Raw genomic sequence first — 9,129 nt, 5'->3', positions numbered from 1 at the left:
CTCCCACCCTGGGCATGTGGGTTTTTCCCCTTAAAAAGTTCCTGTTAGAACCACCTTTATTCCCTTACCATAGGGCCTCCTAGCTGGGAGAGATAGACGGAAAAGTGGAGAGGGAGGGGAATACTTTTCCCCCATTGACTTTCTCACTCAGCCCCAACCTCAAAATGGGGGGAGGGGGTATGTTCTTCACTTTTAGATTTACATATCTCTAAGTAGACCAACCATGACAGTTTTATGACCCAAATACAAGAATACATTTTATGTTACTCAACGAACAAAATGACTTCAGATCTTAACGGGCAGGGAAATCAATAACACATATAATTAAAAATTTCCCTCTAGCTTCTAATTTTTCCAGAAGGTTTCCCCTCATTACTCTGAAATTTCTGGAATGTGTACATCGCACCGTCCCACCCATCCCTGGGCTTTAAGGCAGGAATGTCACACACAATCAGCATAAGGTCACCACTTGGTCAGTGGAAATTTTTTTTAGATGGCGGTGACACCATGTCTGGTGCTTCCTGCCCAGGGTTTCTGACTCACAGCCATTTTTTGGTGGCAGAAAATTGCCCTGGGGCAGATGAGTCCCCAGCCAACATGCTCCTCACTCCATCCTAGGGGCAGTTTGGAGATGGCAGAGGACCAATGGAAACTAGAGCATCAGAATGGTCTGCCGCTCTGAAGGCACATGCATTATGGGGACCTGGGTCTGACTAACAAGGGACAAGAGGCCCCAATCCCCAGTACTTGTAAACTGTAGAGGTACCCAGAGGAGGCATCTAAGCATATGCAGGGAGTGTGGCATTCTTTAATACAAATGGCCCGGGCTATCTTACAAGTCAGAGTTATGGGAGCAAAAGAAGCAAAGAGAATGTGACAAATTAGAAGGGAGGAAGAACCATAACAACCAGATGCAACTCCCAGGTCTGGATAGAATCTACTTCGATAATTCACACGTTAAAGCCTTAACCTCTGATGTGATAGCATTTGGAAGTAAGACTTTTGAGAAGTGATTAGGTTCAGGTGAGGTCATGAGGGTAGGACCCTAATGATGTGATGAGTGTTCTCTTAAAAGGAGAAAGAGGGGCGCCTGAGTGGCTCAGTCAGTTGAGTGTCTGACTCCTGATTTTGCCTCAGGTCATGATCTCACGGTTCATGACATCAAGCCCCACATCTCGCTCTGTGCTGACAGTGTGGATCCTGCTTGGGATTTTCTCTGTCCCTCTCCCCGCCCCTCCCTCCATCCCCCAACTCATGCGCTCTCTTGCACGCACGCTCTCTCTCTCTCTCTCTCTCAAAAAAAAAAGAGAGAGAGAGAGAGAGAAAAATCAGACCCTCCCCCCACTTTGTTCTCTCTCTTGCTCTCTCACTCTTTGATATGTATGGATACAGCAAGAAGGTGGCTGTCTGCATGCTAGGAAGAGGACTTTGACCAAGAACCAAATTGGCCAACACGTTGATCTTGGATTTCCCAGCCTCTAGAGCCATGAAAAATCAACATCTGTTGTTTGAGCCAACTAGTCTATGGCATTTTGTTATGGCAGCCACGTTAAGACACCAGAACACTTTGGGGCACAATTAGGAAAATGTATATATGGCCTGGGTATTAGATAAAATGAAAATCTATTGATATGGAGAGGTGGAGACCACTAATGGGGAAAAGCTGCTTTCAAAACAGCATGTGCAGGATGATCTTGTTTTGTTAAAAAACATATGCATAGAAAAAAATCCTGTAACATTATACAGTAAGCTGTTAAATGGTAACCTCTGGGTGGTGGAAATATGATGTTTTATTTTTGCTTTTCAGTATTTGATAACTTTCTACAATGAATATTGCTTCATAAAAATAAAAGGTTATTTTTAATTGGAGAGAGAATAAGTTCTGGGAGGGGTTTCCTAGAACATTGGCTCCCAACCCTCATTTTTTTCAGAGGAAAATTTTTGACTCATCACATGGACTTAAAACACACACACACACACACACACACACACACACACACACACGACTTTTTATGTGGAAACTTTCAAATAGACCCAAGTGCAGACAGAACATTCATCCAGCCTAACAATGATCACCTCATGACCATTCTTGTTTTGTCTTTTCTGGCATGTACTTTCTCCATTTCCGTTTTATTTTGAAGCAAATTCCAGACCCCAAAGATTTATCCCATTAATATTTCAGGATTATCTCTCTTAGGACTCTAAAAATATATAACTGCAATACACCAGCACACTTAAAAAGTTAATAATAATTCCTTAATATCATCAAAAATCCCAAGTGGTCATTTTCCCAATTGTCTCATAAATGCAAGGAGCAAGTGTTAGTTTGTTTATTTATTTGTTTAGGGTTTTTTTTGTTTTTGTTTTTCTTGGGGTTTTTTGTTGTTGTTGTTTTGTTTTGTTTTTTTAAGTTTGTTTGATTGAACCAGGATCCAAATAGGGTCCATAGATTGCAATGGGAGACATGTCTTTTTTAGTTTCGTATAATCTACAGCTTGCTTCTCCATCTCTTTATTCCCCTGGTAATATATTTGTTAAAGAACCCAAGTAGCTTGCCCTGGGGCGTTTCCCACAGTCTCAATTTTGTTGATTGCATTTGATGGTGTTCAACACATTCCTGTCTCCTCTGTTTTGCCCATAATTGATGGTGGCATCTACAGGCTTTGATCATATCTCTAGGCTAAGTTTTGGGGGGTGTGGGTGAGGACACTTCATAGGTGATGGCACATTCTTTCATCGGGAGGCATGTAAAGTCTGGTTGTCTCTTATCATGTGATATGGGATGTTGTCTGTTGTTGAAACTCAACATTAAAACTTGGGATCCATTACTTCATGGTGATATTCTAAATCTAAAATTCTGTCTTCATTTATTAGCTGGGATATTTCTGTATAGAGAAGCTTTATAATTCAAAATAATGACTTGATTCTCTAACACCCTCCAAAGGCGAGAAATTTTTTTGTGTCAATATGAGCTAATGAATTTAACCCTATTTGTCTTTCATTCCATTGTAGTTTTTACCCTTCTTGATGCTCAAATTATCCCATCCTTTGACCATTGGGAGCCTTTTCAAATTTGCTCCCAGGTTTTTTTGACATGACCCTAGCTACCTTTGATAGAAATCTCTCTTCGAGCTGAAATATGATCTCAGTAGGCAATATGGGCCATGAGAAATAAGGTAGAATATTATTTCTGAAGTCCTTCTTTTCTCTCCCCTGGAGTTTGAATGTGTTACCTCTCCAGTGGGGGGTCTCTCCATGCAGCTCCTGTCTCCCTCTTGACTTGAATACTCCCGGCGCCTCTCACCTCTGGCTGTACTGTCCTAGAGTTCCCTGCTGTGCTGGGTCTCGAAGGGTAGAAAGTCAGTGTTGGAAATGCCTTTGTGACTCCTGGAGGGGACATGTAGTCCCAGGTGAGTCCACGTGAGTTTTACCAGGTATCAGGCAGGCAGGGCTGGGTCTGGGCTGACTACCCAGGGTGTGTTCATCCTTCCATCCTTCATGTGAAATTTATATAGTGCCAGCACAGCATAAGTTCTTGAAACTGCTAACTCTTCACAGGTCTCCAATCTTAGGTAGTGTAAGGACTCACATCAGCCTCAAGCACCTGCCGTAGCTTGAGCCCTTCCTACCCTAACTCTGTTGGTTCTTGCCCCTTCCTCCAGCTCTGCTGATGTTCTGATCTGTGTCCCTACCCCTCAAGGAGGCGCATGCTATCTGAAAGCAAGAAACTTGGCTTTGAGTGCTGATCTGGGATTTGAAGACTCACATACCAGCTCCGTGAGGCTGATGCTTCATGCCTGCCTCTGCCTCTTGTCACTGAGCACAACTCACTCACCTTCATCTTTCTTGAACACCTAAAACTACTTATTTTTTTTAATGATAAATATATTTTCTGATTTCAGAATGGAGATATACACATAAAACTTCAAGCAATACACATTTTTATTTTTTTGTTTATTTTTGAGAGAGAGAGAGAGAGAGAGAGAGAGAGAGAGAGAGACAGAGGTGAGTGGGAGACGGGCAGGAAGAGAGGGAGACACAGAATCCGAAGCAGGCTTCAGGCTCTGAGCTGTCAGCACAGAGCCTGATGCAGGGCTCAAGCCCACAAACCGTGAGATCCTGACCTGAGCCAAAGTTGGATGTTTAACCAACTGAGCCACCCAGGCACCCCTAAGCAATACAAATTTTTAAAAAGTAAATTAAGCCCCCTATCTTCTCAGACCTCAAATAATCACCATCAACTATTTAATGTATCTTCTTCCAGATCTACACAAAAATTTACAAATGATTTTTCTAAAAATTTGCAACTTATGAATAATTTTTCTTTATTCACTTACTAATTTATTGTGAACTTTCTTGTGTTTAGAACATCAATATCTTCTGCATTCTAGTTAACAGCTTCATATTCCATTGTTACCATAAGTCAGTCAGTGTCATACTGATGAAATTGGGGTTGTTTCCAATTTTTTATCATTTCAAACAATGCTGCAGTTAGCACGCTTGTGCATTTAGCTTTGAATGCTTGTGTAACTATTTCCATAGGATAAATTCCTAGAAATGGAATCTGAGTCAAAACTATGGATACTTGGGGCACCTGGGTGGCGCAGTCGGTTAAGCGTCCGACTTCAGCCAGGTCACGATCTCACGGTCCGTGAGTTCCAGCCCCGCGTCAGGCTCTGGGCTGATGGCTTAGAGCCTGGAGCCTGTTTCCGATTCTGTGTCTCCCTCTCTCTCTGCCCCTCCCCCGTTCATGCTCTGTCTCTCTCTGTCCCAAAAATAAATAAACGTTGAAAAAAAAAATTAAAAAAAAAAACAACTATGGATACTTAGAGGCATCTGCGTGGCTCAGTTGGTAACGCGTCCGACGATTTCAGCTCAGGTCATGATCTCACCGGGGTGAGATCAAGCCCTGAGTTGAGCTCCGCACTGAGCATGGAGCCTGCTTGGGATTCTCTCTCTCTCCCTCTCTCTCTCTACCCCTCTCCTGCTGGTGCTCTCTCTTTCTCTCTCTCTCAAAAACAAAAACCAAAAACAAACAAAAAAACCCCAACTATGTACATTTAAAATTTTGGGGCGCCTGTGTGGCTCAGTCGGTTAAACATCCAATTTCAGTTCAGGTCATGATCTCACGGTTCGTGGGTTCGAGCCCTGCATTGGGCTCTGTGCTGACAGCTCAGAGCCTGGAGCCTGCTTCAGATTCTGTGTCTCCCTCTCTTTCTGCTCCTCCTCTCTCAAAAATAAATAAACATTTTTTAAAAATTAAAAATAAAAATTACCACTGAGATGCCCTCCAGAAATGAGCCCCAGGTCTGGCTCTGTGCTGACAGCTCGGAGCCTGGAGCCTGCTTCGGATTCTGTGTCTCCCTCTCTCTCTGCCCCTCCCCTGGCTCAAACTCTGACTCTCTCTCTCTCAAAAATAAACATTACAAAAAAAATTTTTTTTCATTTAGATTTCAATAAATAGTATTAAACTGACCACCAGAAAAGCTGTATTTATGTTTACACAATGAGTGCTTGTTTTCTGCATAATAACCGGAGTGATGCTATGAATTTTCTTCAGTTTTGTCTGACAGGCAAAAAATATTTGATTATTGCTCTATTTTGCATCATATACTGTTATAGTTGCACATGTGTGTTGGTAATTTTTGTGCCTTTGGTGAATTATCTGCTCGTGTCCTCTGTTTGGGTTGTTTTTTCCTTTTCTTATCAACTCACACATCTTTCTCACATACTGAATCAATCTGTTTCATGTGTTAGAAATCTTTTCCCATGGGGTGCCTGGCTGGCTCAGTCGGTATAACTCATGGCTCTTCATTTTGGTGTTGGGAATTTGAGCTCCACATTGGGTGTAGAGATTACTTACTAATAAAATCTTTCAAAAATTGTTTATAAAATTTAAATTTTTAAGTTTTATTTCATTTCATTTTTTAAATGTTTATTTATTTTGAGAGAGAGAGAGAGAGAGCACAGCAGGGGAGAGACAGAGAGAGAGAGAGAGAAAATCCCAAACAGGGTCCGTGCTGTCAGCACAGAGACCTATGTGGGGCTCGATCCCCCGAACCATGAGATCATGACCTGAGCCAAAATCAATAGTCCATCGCTCAACTGACTGAGCCAGCCAGGCGCCCTATAAATAAAATCTTAAAAAAAAAAAAAAAAAGAAATCTTTTCCCAGTTGAATATTTGTAGTTTAGTTTTGCCAGATAGAAGTTTTAGTTGAGAACGTGTTTGAACTTAAAAGTCTTTCAGTCTGTTTCTGGTTTTCATGCCATTTTAGAAAGACCTCCTCATCCCAAGGTTATAAGAATGTTCATCCACTTTTTGCTTTTAATGTTTTGTTTTTACATTTAAATCTTTTGGCATAATGAATGAAATAGAAATCCAGCTTCTCCCATTCTCCCTTGAGTAGCTAATTGCTCAAGAAACAACCACTAGGGGCACCTGGGTGGCTCAGTGGGTTAAGCATCCGACTTCGACTTGGGTCATGATCTCACAGTTCTTGGGTTCTAGCCCCGCGTTGGGCTCTGTGCTGACAGCTCAGAGCCTGGAGCCCACTTTGGATTCTGTATCCCTCTCTCTCTGCCCCTCCCCACTCATGCTCTGTCTCTGTCTCTCAAAAATAAATAAACACTTAAGAAAGTTTAAAAAAACACCCCTGAATAATCTTTTCCCCCATCCTTAAAATACCACCTTTATCATATATATGCTAAATTCTCATGTGCATTTGGAGCTATTTCTGGATTCTATTCTGATGGGTGTGCCAGTCCTGTACCAATCTCAGTACACTGTGCTTTTATTTCAACTTTTAATATTTGGTAGGCCAGGTTCCCCTGTTAGTTATCTGTTTCAGAATGTTCCAGTTTTTCTCATTATCATTCTGGATGAACTTTTGCATTGTTTTGTCAAGTTTCTCAACTTATCCTTTTGGAATTTAGACACTGCATTGAATTCATGGGTTTAGGGAAAACTGACATCTTTTATATTGCGGTCTTTTCACTGACAACAAGTTATTGCTCTGCTTATGCAAATATTCCTGGTTTAAGTAACTCAAAGGACTTTAGTTTTATTTATTTAAAAAAATTTTTTTAATGTTTCTTTATTTGTGAGAAAGAGAGAGTGCAAATGGGGGAGGGGCAGAGAGAGAGGGAGACACAGAATCCGAAGCAGGCTCCAGGCTCTGCTGTCAGCACAAAGCCTGACACGGGGCTCAAACTCACAAACTGTGAGATCATGACGTGAGCCGAAGTCAGACGCTCATCTGACTGAGACACCCAAGCATCCCAGGAGTTTAGTTTGATTGATTGATCAAATATAAGTTCTGCACATTTCTTATTAAAGCTACTCCAAGATATTTTATGATTTTGGTTGCTCTTATAAGCAGGCTGTTTACTTACATTAATTTTCTAACTAATTATTAAAAAGGTATTGAGGGGTTCCTGGGTGTCTCAGTCAGTTGAGTGTCCAACTCTTGATTTCAGCTCAGGTTGTGGTCCCAAGGTCATGGGATTGAGCCCTGCATCAGGCTCCATGATGAGTGTAGAGACTGCTTGGGATTCTCTCTCTCTCTCTCTCTGTCTCTCTCTGTCTCTCAATCTCTCTCTCCCTCTGCCCCTCTCCCTGGCTTGCCCTCTCTCTCTCTCTCTCTGAGATTAAAAAAAAAAATTTTTTTTAAGGTATTGGAAATCGTGACATTTCTGTCAACATGGATGGGCCTTGAGGGCATTAGTCAGACAGAAAGGCAAATACTCTATGATCTCACTTACATGTTGAATCTAAAACAGCAACAAAAAAAAAACAACAAAACTCACAAACATAGAGAACAGATTGGTGGTTGCCAGAGGTGGTGGTTGGCCGGGTGGGCAAAATGAATGAAGATGGTAAAGAGTACAAACTTCCAGTTATAAGGTAAGTAAGTCCTGGAGTTGTAATGTACAGCATAGTGACTATAGTTAACAAGACTGCATTGTATCTTTCAAAGTTGCTAAGAGGGTCCGTCTTAAAAGTTCTCATCACAAGAAAAAAAATTGTAACCGTGTAGTGATGGAGGTTAACTACACTTACTGTGATGATCGTTTCACAATACATATTCACAATATTCACAATATATATCTATATCAAATCATTATGTTGGACGCCTGAAACTAATACAATGTTATACGTTGATATATGTCAATTTAGAAAATAAATAAAAATGTAAAAAGCTATTGCCTGTTCATATTTTCTTAATGCTTATCTTCATCCACACTCTCCTGTATAAAACTCAGTCTCAGCCCTGAGTATTATTTCTATATCGATGGCTCCTACTATCTACAATTTTCTCATCTCTCCCAAACTATTGTCATTTCTTCTCTAAGTTGGTGTTTCCCAAATTCCAAAATTTCTCATACCCTGTCATAATTTTCCATATTCTGTATATCATACCTGTACCATTATTTAACATTCTTCTTTAAACCAACTCATTAGAAATAAATTTAGCCTCATCTTTGCAACAATATCCATGAAATAACAATATCCATGAAATACTTTCATGTGCCTGGTTATAATTTCTCTAATAGGAATGAAAATAAATAGAAAACTGTTAAAGCTTTTTTAAAAAAATGTTCTTCTTGGGGTGTCTGGCTGACTCAGTCGGTAGAGCATGTGACTCTTGATCTTGGGGTTGTGAGTTCAAGCCCCACGTTGGGTGTAGAGATTACTTAAAAATAAAATCTTTTTTTTTTTTTAAAGAAAAAAAAATTGTTCATCTTCCGATTGCTTAAAAACATCTCTTGTGCCATCCACCACACTGTTCTAGCTGGTAACAAACCTTTCAGCCTGGATATTAACCATTGCTTCCAATCCAAAATTCTCCCCTCAAAAGAATCTTGCTTTGGTCTGTCAAGGTGCTCATTACCCAATCATAGGAGCTCCAAACTTGGGCTTCAAGGATCCCCCCTTTGGCTCCTTCATTCCCCACCAGGGGCTGTTCTTTCAGCTGCATCTTACAAACTGTCCCTTGCCCTCCATTCTCCCAGACACTTTTTATCCTCTCCCGTGATTGCTTCTTGAGGCTGAGCATCTTGCTTTGATGCCCATCTCTCCGAACCATCTTCATCATGGTTGACTCATTGCCCGTTGCATTATTTACAC

This window comes from Prionailurus viverrinus, chromosome E3 (genome assembly GCF_022837055.1).
Source record: "Prionailurus viverrinus isolate Anna chromosome E3, UM_Priviv_1.0, whole genome shotgun sequence".
In the NCBI taxonomy this organism is placed as follows: domain Eukaryota; kingdom Metazoa; phylum Chordata; class Mammalia; order Carnivora; family Felidae; genus Prionailurus; species Prionailurus viverrinus.
This window is presented reverse-complemented; position numbering follows the sequence as displayed.